Source organism: Carassius auratus, chromosome 7 (genome assembly GCF_003368295.1).
Source record: "Carassius auratus strain Wakin chromosome 7, ASM336829v1, whole genome shotgun sequence".
Taxonomy (NCBI): domain Eukaryota; kingdom Metazoa; phylum Chordata; class Actinopteri; order Cypriniformes; family Cyprinidae; genus Carassius; species Carassius auratus.
The window spans coordinates 22,807,549-22,822,137 of NC_039249.1; the positions used below are offsets into that span (position 1 = coordinate 22,807,549).

The 14,589-nt window shown below is 36.5% G+C and overlaps 1 protein-coding gene across 5 annotated transcripts in view; it reads right to left on the minus strand.

Moving 5' to 3' along the window:
- brsk2b (BR serine/threonine kinase 2b) overlaps positions 1 to 14,589 on the minus strand; it is a 121,539-nt gene that overhangs the window by 88,092 nt on the left and 18,858 nt on the right. The gene's annotated exons all lie outside the window — the stretch shown is intronic.

Here is a 14,589-nt window from a genome sequence, read left to right on the forward strand (position 1 = left end):
TCGAACCAAGTCCCCGCTCTACATGTTTTTCCTTTTCACTAACCTGATTCACTTTGATGTACGTTAAAACACAAAAGAAAGAGTATTGATGAAAATGTAAAAATTCAAACAGATTTGTGCAAAGATAGGTTTTAAGGTATAGTCCACCAAAAAAGAAAAGTACAGATGATAATATTTTGAATTTCCATTTACTTTCACTGTATTAACCAAAAAGATCATAAGTCAGTGGGAACTGAAAATGTTTGGATACTAACATTCTTCAGGTTTGGAGCAAATTGAGGGTGAGTAAATAGATTTAACATTTTTGGATGGACTATCCCTTTAAGTTTAGGGAATCGAAAATATCACAAGCTCTGGATAAAACTATAAAAAGTAAATAATATAATATATGGATATGGATAAGATAGATATCTCCATAATGGAGATATACAAATGTGTGTGTGTGTGTGTGGGCATGTTTTTGTGACATATCAGGACACAACTCTGTATAATGACATGGGTATGACACAGGTATTACAAGGAGTGGGAGGGTGACTTATGAGGACATAACCCATGTTCCATGTTTTTCAAAACGCTTATAAATCATACAGAATGAGTTTTTTTGAGAAAGTAAAAATTTACAAAGTTTCCTTTGAGGGTTAGGGTTAGGGGTAGGTAAGGGGTAGGGCCATGGAATATACAGTTTGTACATTATAAAAACCATTACACCTGCGGGATTTCCCCACTTTTCACAAAAACAAACGTGTGTGTGTGTGTGTATATGTGTGTGGGTGTGGGTGTGGGTGTGTGTGGGTGCCAGACTCAGTCCCTGTACTCCTTTACTGGACCCCTTATATAACACTGCCACCTTACTAATTACTGTGAGCGCTCTGAGCACAGATGAAGTCTGAACATCAGTCTGGTGATATAAGCAGCCCTTTGCCTTCTTACTACAGCCAAGGGACAAAGAGAGAGAAAGGAAGTGAGAGGAAAGATAAAACCGTGTGACACAAAAAGCTTAAGGGATGTTGACAGAGTGATGTAAGGGATTGAGAAGAGTTTTGTGTGCGTGTGCGTGTGTGTGTGTGTGAAGGGCTCCATCTTCTCAGCCATCAGCAGAATGATCAATAATAATGTTATTGTGCTGTAGTGTGTGAGAAGAGAGTGGAGGCTAAATGGAATGAATGACACACAGACCATTACAGTAAGACTCTCACTCACTCACGCTACTGTACAGACGCTGCTTCAGTCCAGCAAAGCCTGCTTCCAAATTCACTTTTCAAGCTATTTTTATCCTTCTCCAATATAATAATAGATTTCTGTTTAAATTGTTCTAACAATAAAAAGCTGATGGCGCGGACATCCGAGTATGATTCATTATGTGTAATATTCTTTCCGTATTAAGGCTGTTTCCATATTAAGAATAGAGGACACCTTGTGGTTTAATGTGATTTGATTGTCTCCAAATGTCTTAACCACGCTGAAATCATACGGTTATTAAATCAGCATATTAGAATGATTTATGAAGGATCACGTGACAAAGACTGGAGTGTAAAATATATCAAAGATAAAATATATATTTTAATAATAGTTCAACAAACATTGTATATAATGCCTTCAAATCAGCAACACATACAAATCTATACAAAATATATTTTTATCACAATCAATTGTATCCAGTATAATCAATATTTCCTAAAGATAAAAATGCAATAAATTATAAACAACTAAATTGTCCCCCAGAACATATATGAATCAAAAAGTTTGATCTGCTGATCTAATTATCAAATATTGATCATTTAAAGAACAGTTACAGTAAGCATTATATAATGTAACAATATTTGTTAATGCTATTATGAAAAAAAATACAGTATAACCATTAAGTCTACATCTAGAGATCTTATTTGCATAATCTGAAAACTACATGTCGGAAAACATGAAAAATGTAAACGTGGAATTTTTTGGAAGTTAAATCAATCCACCACCATCCTAAAAGAAGTGGACAGAAAGAAGAGAGGCTTTTGCTACAACAAACTGATGAGGACTTTTTATGATGTCCACACTGATGGCCACCCCTGCAGGTCTCATATTTCCATGACCCCTAATGGAGACAGATGACTTCAATCCTCTAAAGTGAGGACTGGCAGGAAGAGCAAAGCTTGAGAGAGAGATAGAGAGAGAGAGAGAGAAATCCCAGGGTTTCCTCACTGATTGTCTTATTCTCTCTCTCTCTCTCTCTCTCCATTCCCTCTCAAGGGAAATGGCGACACTGTGCCCCATTTTGTCACTCTGAAAAGAAACCTTATTGGCTGTAAATTAAAGCTCTGCCGTGTTTGAAGGCTTTGAAGTGGAGAGCTTAGAGATGATCTGGGACACACTGAGAGAAAAAGGAGAGAGACTGGGAGGAGAAGTCCACAAAATTCAAAACATTTGGAGTAAAGCTGCTCTGAATAATCCCCCTACGATCAGTCTCCTTTAACAAAAATATCATTCACAAGCATGACTCCTCCCTCATGCTGGATTCACTGGGATCTGAAAAAGAGTTACATTCAAATACACTAGCTCATCTCAATCCTTCCATACAGTACAGTATAAATTGACCTACAAAATGCAAATGTCATTCATCATCATTCACAGTCTTAACACTGGAAGGAACCAACACTGCGCTGCAGCACAACAGCAGTTGTCTAACACTGAAGAATGGTCACCAACAATTAACCAGTCAGACCAGACAGTGAAATAGGTGAATACTTTGTTACCAAAAGAGGAATACACTGGCATTAAATATATATATATATATATATATATACATAATATTATATGGTTACTGTTGTTGTTATTATTAGCTTTTTATAATAACATTTTAGCCAAATTGTGCATCCCTACAAACAAATACAGCAAGTCTGTAAGTTTTTCTTTCTTTTTTTTTTTTTTTTTTTTTTGAGAATGCAGATTTGATTAAAATAATAATAATTGCAATTAGATATTTTCCCCCTTAATCATGGCAAAGGTAATTTAAATATAAAGTTTATAAACCAAAAATAATAATTAAATCAAATCAGACTGAAGGGAAAAAACATAGCTGGAGTAGCTACGCAGAGAATCAGAAATAGAAACCACAACTGAAGTTCTATCACAACACAAACTGGTGTGCCAATGTATACAGCTCAGGTGATTATAATAAGAGTGAACTGCTTGTCACATTGCAGTGTGACGCATCCACTATACTCCAGTACAGAAGTGAAATCTCAAGAAGGTTCTCTGTATGGTTTTCTGTTTTGATATCTCTCTATTAGCACAGTAAGGAGAGTTTGTCTCTCTGTGTGTGTGTGTGTGTGTGTGTGTGTGTGTGAGCTTGTTTATGTGGTTAACGAGGACAAAAATTTGTATAATGACATAGGTATGACACAGGTATTACAATGAGGAGGTGGTTTATGAGGACATTTTTAGTGTCTCCGTAATTCAAAACGCTTATAAATCATACAGAATTAGTTATTTTGAAAATCCAAAAATGCCCAAAGTTTCCTGTGAGGGTTAGGTTTAGGTGTAGGGTTGGGGTAGGGCAATAGAAAATACAGTTTGTACAGAATAAAACCAATTACGCCTATGGAGAGTCCCCATAAACCACATATACCAACATGTGTGTGTGTGTGTGTACACGTATGCCAGTTAAACTGTGATGTTCAGTGTTGTGATGGGAGACAGTGAGGATGGACGAGACCTGACAAGTTAGTAAAAGGTCAGAGATGCGTTTCTCTCAACTGTAAGCGTTCTCTGTTACATCTTATCATCACATGCAGAATGTTCCTCCTCCAAACACCTGCCATTTCTGTACAGCTTTCCCTTATATTTCCTTACACTGTCAAATTCTAAAGGGAAAAACAAATCTGATAACAGGATGCATGTCTGTGGGCGTACGCAGTTAATAGTGGATTTCTGTGAAGGGTGTTTCATGACTTTCATGACAAATGCCTTCTCTCGTCAAAAAAGTGGTTGACGTCATGCATTTTACTATCAGACTTTCTAATCTTCACAAATATTTCATTATTTCTCTCCCTCGACCTTCAAAATGTGTGCGGTATTCACAAATACAAATATCTGTGGCCTGATTTATCAGCACCAAATCTTCTTTGCCGTTGGTGTCAGAGCATGGTAATGGTGTTTGTATCGGTCCATGGTGGTGGCATTCATCTTAACCCACTTTTAGGCAATAATCTACATAAACTCCACCATCTCCTGGGAGACTGACGGCACAAGACAAATTACGCCTTCAGGGCAAATGTGATTGCGTGGTCCTCCGCGTTTGTGTGTGTGCAGATTTTGTCCTCTGACAGTGTTTTACAACTCTAAACAGTGCCTGGCCTCCATGTAATCCAGTGGAGTTTAACACAATAGGAGTTAGCTGCAAATATCAGCTTTGTAACCTGAAATTTGAAAGGCAGTATCGGAGATAGGATTTGTGAATCCCACGCACACTGGCTCTCTCACACGGTCCTTCTCAGGAGGTGTGATAATGACAGTTTGATTAGCTTTTAAGTGAAGACCTCTCTGGCATGTCTCCTGTGGGGCTTTTACACCTCATCCCCTATTAGCATGATGCACAACATCTGACCACAGCTGAACACATACATTAGTCACATGATTAGAGAGGAAAAACACTGGTGAGAAAGCATGTGTTAAGCTACTTTACAGTCAGTATTCCCATTCTAAGAATACATCACAAACCTCGACGGGAAAGGGAATAAAGCAAATCAATTTCGTCAACCAACAGAGAGTTAAAACGAAAAACAATTTTAGCTGGCAAACTCTACATGCATCATGTTGGTAGCTGTATTACAACAAATTGTGATCTATAAAGATGTAAATAAATGGGCACAGAGAGTGCAGACTCAGATGAACCCACTGAGGATCAGGACCATGGACAGCAACACAATTCTGAAATCACATACAATCAAAAATCTTTTAAAATCTCCTTCAGCTCATCTTGGAAGGGACATTTATTTATTTATTTATTTATTTATTTATTTATTTATTTTCAGTTAAAAATGAAATAATTATCCAACTTAGAATGTGGCTGAAATAATAATAATAAAAAAAATCGTCCCTTATACAGTACACCTGAATTTAGTGATGTCCAATGTTGGTATTAACTAAAACGTAACCTTTTAAACATAATTTTGAATCTGAAATACAGGTGAAATAAAATATAATTATATAACATTACTATATGTAATATTCATATAATTATTAGATTAAAAAGTTACTTAAAATAAGGCATGTTTCCTTAGCAACTGACCAAAATCAAATAAACTGATGTAAAAGTGCTAATAGAAACTGACCAAAATAAATAAAAAGCTTTATTTTTTTAGTATTTTTTTAGTATACCACATAGTGTATACCACATTTAGCTAGCATTTATATTAACAATTAAAAATAAGTTTGCATGTATTTAAACTAACGTTCAAATAGAAAATATAAAAGTAAAAGCTAATTCAAAATAAATAAATAAAACTGTTGATGTCCTATTTCCAGCTGGCCAACAAGCATGTTAATATCAGATGTACATGTGGTTTAATAGTCAATAGTTGTAGCATGTGCTCAGTTACATCGTTTGCAAGCCAGCAATACTTTACTTTACCACTGAATTACAGTAATAATTTGAAAGGTTTTAACTTTATACTTTTGGTAAGATTCAAATATAAATCTCCCATTAATGGAATATTCTGGATGTATGCCAATGTATACCAAAGTAAAGATGTAATCATAATATTTGCATACTGAATTCTGATTTATTACAAATATCATGGCAATGGCAATTCAACTCTAATATAGCAAGTCTTTTAAGCAAAAATAAAAGAAAAAACTTTAACCATTTTCTTTTATCTTCATGAATAAAGCTATTTCTATTCCACATTAAACATCTGATTGTACAACAAGTATACAGAAAAAAAAATCCTTCAATTGACCTTATTCATACAATTATTTGCATACTGAACTGTAAATATTGTAATGTTCCTTGCATATATATAACCATTCATAGGCACCTTTGCACAGCACGGTGACCATGTGTTGATTCTTGCGTGCAGCTGACTGACATTTCATTTACGCAGATCCAAAGCCTAAAAGCAAAGCAACCCAAAACAGTAACACATTTCTTCTTTTGTTCCCTTGAACGCACTGCTATTTCCTTTAGGAAATGTTAATATAGTATTTCTTCAACCCACATTTAAAGCATGATTACACAACAGCACACATACAAATCCTTTTAATGACCTCAAAATGCAACTACACGCCACAAAACGTCTTAAAAATCAATGAGAAGCAGATGCACGACAGCCACACTGGCGGTGAAAGTGACTTAATAGGCGGAAATTATGAATACAAGCAAGGGGAAGTGTTTCTGTCCCTTCACGGTAGCATTTCCATCCCTCAACGAAGCCGTTCTCCAAACACAGAGACCTCGCAGTCAGATAAATGATGTAGCCGTGGAAAGAAGGATTCAGGTGGAACATACTGCATTTCAGGTGACATAAAGCACCATCACTTCCCTCTCTCCATCCTCTCCACTGGCCTTTGCTTCTTCATGGTTACAAATGTGTGCGGATGCTAATCAACAACACATCAAGAGTCTTCAACATACCAAACAATATTGGATGCAACACAGCGACTTCCTTGTTGAATGGCATTTCATTTGGTTAGGTTTCAGCCTGCTTATGCATATAGGCAGCTATGAATTTAGATTTAAATGATGAAATGTTGTCAAGAACAACCAGTGAGCAATTAATCCAGTTTAAATGAAAATTCCAGCTGTGTTTGCATGTTGCAGTTGCATGAAACCAGAATTTTGTCAAAACTCAAGCTGAGTCTAAACAAGCACCATCAAGATTTACCAAACTTCTGATGGCTAATTTAGTATAAAGCTTGTTTAAAGATATTTTAACAGATAAATAAACATAGAGTGATGACACCAGTGGGGTACAGAAAGTGCATAAGAGACTTTACAATTTCAGATGTGACCACTGATTAATGTAACACTGCATTTTTGTTTGAATTTCTGGTTAATCCTGGTTGTAATTTTCATATTTCTGCTGTCTTGAGGTGAGCCCTGCCTGCAACAAAAAAATATTTAAACCAAATTAAAACTCCTCATGAATAGTATAAACATCAAATGTGGACTTTTGAGTATGAAAGTTGAGAAATATTGTAAAAATTACTACAGGCTATTTTTTTTTAATTAAACACTTTTCTATTAAACCGTTTAAAAAAAAAAAATCAAATTTATTTATGATCAACATTTCTCTTAACGTCCACAATCTAGCAAGCTTTTTTTTTCAATAAACTCACTGCAATGTATATACACTCAGCAATAAATTCATACTTTTATTCAGTAAAAATGCATTTAACTGTTTTAGAGTGAGAGTAAAAATATTATTTCAAATAAATGCTGATCATGATCTTTGAATTTTCTATTCATCCTGAAAAAAATAGCCTATAGAAAAACTATTTTCTACATTAATAACAAGAAAAGTTTCGTGAACAGTGAATCAGCATATTAGAATGATTTCTAAAAAAATAAATAATAATCACAAGACTGAAGATTTGAGAAATTACAGTAAAATATACAGTATTTCAGTGAATACAGTAAAATTACTGAATTAAATTTTATTCAAATTGAATACAGTTACATTTTTAATTGTACTAACATTTTTGACTGTATTTTTGGTCAAATAAATGCAGCATTAAAGATACTTTTTTTTTTATCTCACTAACCACATAATTTGAATGTTAGTCTACCTGCCATACTGCCCACATATATGGCCAAAAAAAGGTAGAAGTGCAATTATGTTGTGTGCTATTTGGTAAAGCCTCCACACCTGGAGAGCACCTGTAATGCTTTAAACTGCTGTCTAAATAGGCTGACCACTAGGACTGTGCACAGAGCTACAGTGTCTCAGTTACTGAGGTGGTTAAGGTCAGTGTAAGGTCACAGGTTGGAGATTTCAGAGAGCGTCTATCGCACAGCAGCCCTTCTCTCCGTCTCAGCGTGGCTCCCTGCTCCAATCACAGTTCTCCCTGCTGTGGGAGATAATGAAGGCAGGCAGACCCCTCTCTTCAGATGGCCTATCAGCATCACAGAGATATAATCAACACAGGCAACCCCCTCCCACACGCATACAAATTATTCATCCCATGTCTCGCATTCCACCGCTAACCTCTCTCATATGTCTCCCCGCTTCTCCATCATTGATTACTTCAGCTGTTTTCGCCATCCACCTCCACGCTTGCGGCTGCTACGTGATGCGCTTGTGATTTCTATAGCAGGTCAGTCGCTCGGGTGAAAAAGTGGCACGTTGCGTGTCGGCTTGCCATTTGTTCGTCCTGTGAAGAATATTTGCACGGCGCCAGTGGGACGGCAAACAGGATAACCGCCCATTTCAGTGTCAGTGATGTTTTTACGACATGCTGTGCGTCAGTCCTTTGCATGAAGTAACCGAGAGCAATGCTAAAATCATAGACTGCAGTCCAATAGGACATTTGCATAAATGCCTCTGAGACATGACAGTGCCTCAGATGTAAACTATGCTTGAGTTCCTCCCACTCAGAGTAAGGAATCGATTCATGAGTGATGCTTAACGATGTGCAGCCGCAGAGGTACAGAGAGATCCAGACTGCATCAGGAGGAGGAGGAGGAGGACGAGGAGGAGGAGAAGGTCTGGGATTGCGTGTCTTCCTGTCTGTGCAGCCCACTCAGACAACCTCTCACTGTTCTCTGTGCAATGCAGCTGAGATACACCACCACAATGCTCAACTGAGGAGAATGTTTTACCAAGCTTTAGTGCTGAAACATTGGTGGTGATCTAATTCATTAAGTACAACCACAATCAGTTACGCCAAACTCTTAACTCATAAAACATACAGCATATATACAGGTGTGATTTTGTCCTGCCACAGCCACAACAAACCAGTGAAAGACCAGTGAAATCTTTACAATGGGCTTCATGGTAGCGTGTGCACTGGTTTGGGGGAAAATATATATAGAAATTCACATCTAGAGAAGCCAAAGACATGACTTATTAAAATAATAGTTTACACAAAAATTATAATAATCTGTTTTGTAATAACGCTGTCATGTGGGGCTGCACGATTATGACAAAAATCAACACCCTTGAAACTGAAATTGTGATTATTAATTACGATTATCACAATTCACATGGAATGATGTTTACATATACCATTGTTTGATGCAACTGCATGCCCTTTTTTATACAAAAATAAACAAGCTGAAAACACTCTTTAAAACTTTTAGTGCTTTTCTATTTTATTTAGCCTCAAATGTCAACTATACATCGGATTGGTGTCTTCTTTAAATTATATATATATATATATATATATATATATATATATATATATATATATATACACACACACACACACACATACATATATGGTATTATTATGTTCAACTAAAACTAAAATTAAAATAATGGGGAAAACCCTTAAGATGACAAAATAATGCATCTTCAGCATTCAGAATAACATGAGTGGACTTTGAGTGATTAATTGCTGCTTTGAACGATTATGTAATTATGGCATCCATAATTGTAATCATGTAATTAGTAATTAGTACTTAGCCCTACAAAAGTAAATTTTGAATGTTCTGGCAAAAAAAAAGAATGCCATCCCTTGCTCCCCATTGCCAAAAAACCAATAAACAAAAGCATTCTGTATTATGTGTGTAGTATATTTCAAGTCTTTAGAATCTAAAAAAATACAGTATGTTCAATTTGTCTGAGAAAAAAGTCAGAGAGCTTAGAACCAAATCAGTCTTAATTTGTAAACAGAATAAGATGATTTATTGAGAAGACTGAAAAGAATGTTATTGCTATATATATATATTTTGCTATATACAATATGTAATGAACAGGTTTGACTACTTAAGTAATTTCCATGAGTACAAATCTTAATGTTTACGCATATAATGACATTTTAGGGAATTGTGTGCTTCTAATTTTTCAGAAACAGTTAGGACCTTTTCTTACTCTATAAATATGGGCCACCACATGAAACAAAATCAAAGTTAGTCAATAATGAAAGAACATACATTTTTAAGGACACCACAAATGAAGATGCCAATTTCAAAGATGCATTATTACATAAGGTCATTCTCCAGCTGTGCTGAGCTCCTGTTTTATTAGAAAACATAGAAGTGTTCAGTGCACATGACAGAGGATACCCTTGTGTTTAGTGGCTAAAGAGGCCAAGGAACACTTTCCCCCTGCGTAAGCAAAACACACCGATTGTATTGCAATGGAATGCCAATGCAAACCTATTTGGCGAAACATGAGTCTAATGACAACAAACACTGCATACATATGCGATCGTCTGGGCCCTAAAGACATGCCTCATGCATACTGCATGACTAAACTCATAACACACACAAATAATGAGGTGAGCGCAAGTTTGTGGAAGACTGAGGTGGACAGACTGTGTCAGCGTATGCAGCCCTCTCAGGAAAACACAAAAAAATTATCTTTGGATTGCATCAAGAGCAAAGAGGAGGCTGTGAGATGGTAGGGGTTAAGTCCTCATTGATCTACATATTGGAGCTCAAATATGGAAAGCAGAAGCACGGCAGAGGGAGAGAAGGGGGGCTTAATCCATTTTGATCCCCTCCCCTCCGCCAAGCAAACCCCACAAACAAAGGCAAGCCCAAAAAATATCCCATCCACCTCTGCTACAGAGAACTCAAATGCAGGCACAGGATGGGATCCTCAGCATGGTAATCTCCATAAAGCAAACTCTGCCGAAAGTCGTGAGATTATTCTAAATGTCATCATTTTAATAAGCATTTCAAACATCTATCCCGAGACTCCTGACAGATTACATATCTTTCTTCTGGAAAAAGGGCTGGAGAAAAGGTGCACAGGTGGGAAAAAAGTGCAATATTTCTATCCCTGTGAGCCTTTACGAAAATATCTCAAATGCACTAGTATGAGACATAAATCTTAACTAACTGTTGCAATACTATAAATACATCTTTAAAAAAAAGTGTATTATTACACCTGATCTTACATTGAGCAAGAAACCTTCCAGTTGTCATGCCAACACCTTCAAATCTCCAGCTATAGATTACCGGTTTTATTTTTGTGTTAAATGTAAAATAACATATTTAGAAACCTGTTAATTGTGATTTACACTTAAATGAATATGCTAGACTACATTTTTTTATTATTATCTCAAAATCTATATTAATAATAACTCAAAACTCATGATGCAATTGGTGCATTTTTCTAAAACCGAGTGAGCTGCCTGTACAGTCAACATTTTAAGGTGTCATGGGTGCAATCTTGATACAAAACAAAGCTGATCAAAAAGGTAGGTGTCTTAATAATGCTGCCTCCTTAGTAACCTTATTTGGGCAAAACTAAAAACGCACCACTCCATCTATCCTTGGTGGAGAAAGCAATCCTAAAATGCATTGTGATGAGCTCAGCTTATCAAAAAAAAAACTTATAGTGGATGATGTGATACACATGTTGATTATAAACAACTTATTATATACTATAGATGGAATGGTAGATATAAAACAGCAGACAGGCAGGCAGGCAAAAGGAACGAATGAATGATCGATTGCCAGACAGAGAGACAGACAGACAAGAGACTAGATAGACTTGTTCTACATCAACTGCAAAATCATATAGTGGCTCACTTACATATAAGACAAAGAACAAAATATCCTTTAGGGATCCTTTGAAGAAAGAACAACACTTTGGGAAAGTCATCTGGGGACTCAATGTGCGTCAATGATGGCACGACGGTTCCTTTTATTACTGCAAAATTGGGGCTTTTACTCTTATTAAGTGGCTCACTCTCTCTCTGCAAACTCTGGAAGTTCGGAGGATGCATGTGTCTGCAGAGCCACTCAGATGGACTCAGACAGACAGTTCAGGTCCTCGGTTCATTACAGCAATAAAACCGCAGAGCAATGAAATCCTCTTTTGGCCCTTTGTAATCCCCCACAATCACACCAAATTATATCTGCAGAATGCTATATGAACAATACCCAAGAGGGCTAGAGAAAAAGAAAAGAAGATGGACAGAGACACAAAGGGATGAAGGAGCTGAATAACAGAGCGCTCGGTTCATGTGACCTTTACATCTGATGGTACGGACATCTCGTCAGACATGCTTCACGGTGAAGGACTCGGGGAATGGCACAACACCCACCCGCACCCCCACTGACATGTGCACCTGAGTGTGCTCTGGATGGGACACTAGATCAGAGAGTGCGAGGGGAGAAAAAGAACCAAAAACTTCCCTGAATCCTGTTTTATGTGGTCATTTCAAATCAGCCTGAGCTGTTCTTTACTACAGGAGACTGAGCCATTACTCAAATAATGATAGAGAAAGTGAACTCATATTAGGATGTCAAAATAAGAGAAAAATATTCTCAAGACTTTCAATCTGGCTCAATCCATCAACGGGACTGAAAAAGTCTCTAACTTAATTTAATGGGATAAATGGAATGGAAACAGAAAAGGTCAAAGTCGTGAGAAGACACAATTGAGCGTGAATGAATATAAATAGAGCAGTCAAATTCTAAAGGACTTATCTTACCCACTTAAAACTGCTGACAGGCACTTTTTTTAAATTATTACATAGACTATCCAATATTGAACTACATTCAATTGAAATAACAGCCAATTTAAGTCATTTTCTTCAAGATCCTTGTGGTGAAAATCATCTTTTAACGTTGATCAAGTCTATCTGATATTATTGATATACTTGCATGTGGATTTGCACATGGATTTTATAAAAGCATTATTTTTCTTACAGTCTCAAAAATGTGGTTTAAAAAAGCCATTTCCTACCATTACAAACATGTAACCAATGCCATCAACTTGCAGGGTAGGGCTTTTCATAAGTATGTCGATTTGTAGAAGGTAGCTGTCTGAGATGGCAAGCAGGAACATTTGCAACATATTATTAGCTGTTTGAGAGTGTAGTCATGCCAAATAATAAAGATAATAAAGATATTCATTACCATAACGTGTACGATACATAAAATGCATCACTATGCTGACACATCGGCTTAAAGATGATCCTGTATAATTCTTAGAATAATGTCCTGTATAAAAATGCTTGCCATTGTTTAGCATTTACTATTTCTGGTGACCAAGTTTAAGTGAAGTTATTTGTGAACAAAAATTGCTTAAATATTTCAAATATTTAATTTTGATTATCAAAGATGAGTCTTGAAAGACAAAACTGAAAGTGACTGCTGAGGGACCTCAATACAAATGGTCAACTTTTCACAATCACATTTCTAGTGTACAGACAGACAGAAGTGGGTCAGTAAAAATCTTTCTGCAAGGCTTTATGTTGTCAATGAGATGCAGAGCTCGCTGCAGAGACGAACTGAAAGGGAGGGGTTATGCCAAAAGTCAAATACACTGGCACTTATATTCGTAGACAAACACACACTTGCCAAGCTGAAACCTTACAGCAGAGTAGCCGTGATGTCCTCCCAGTGATCCAGCGAGAGGTAAAAGTGCTAAAGGGGGAGGGTTTGTTTTGAAATCGCTCAGTATTCTTTTCTCTGGAAGATCAATTTGCTCTATTGAGAGCCGAGAGGTCCAGCCTTCTTTTGTCTGTGGAATGTGAAGCATTGGACAAGTGTGGCAGGGGAGTCAGCCCTGAAACACAACCTCCGAAACAATACAAGCGACCGCTCATAACAACACATGGCTTCATGCCAGGAACAGTTGATATTGATCCAAGGCCTGAGGTTTCTTTTCCCCAACACCATATATGCATGAATATGTATGAATAAATCTGTGTGTAGATGTAAACCCAATTTTTTTTTTCTCAAACATGCTAGATTGAATTATCTGAATGACTTTGTAATAAAACTACTGTTACAAAAAAAAATTAATAATAATAATGGACTGTCATAAATATTATATTTATAAACTCAATAATAATCTAATAAAACATATTATATTTGTCTGCAATTTCCGGTTAAAATTGACACCAAATAACCGTAATATTGCCTGAAATATTGAAAGCCACAGCCTTTGGCATAGTTTTATGAAATTTTAATAATCTCTCTTTTTTCTTTTTTTTTTTTTTTGGTCCTAACAGCAAAGGATCTGATCAAAAAAAAGAAAAAGAAAAACTCATCCAGCAATTATTTCACGGGTGTCTGCATTTGGCAAAGAAAATGAAAAAGGGAAAATAATTAAGAAAATCTCAGAGTACTTATCAACAAGAAAGAGCGGATAGGCATCAGCAGAAAAGTAATTTCACCGTTCCTGAATGTGTCCCAGGCCTTATGGGGGGTGGTAGAGTGTTAAATACTTCCTCTTGTGCAGTCAGCAATTTCCTGTGTGCATGGAGCCATGGGCTCTCTGTTGACCTTGCATTTGGGAATGGGTGACTGTGTGCAAGCCGGGAACATCTAGCGTGGCGTCAAATGTTAATCACTCTCAATGTTTTGACTGCTGTTTTGCTTAGACAAGATTAAGTGTCTAATGTCTATGGCTGGTTCAAGAGCCTTCTGGTATTTAAAAAAATATATTAGTATTTGGAGTGTCACCAATTTCAGTT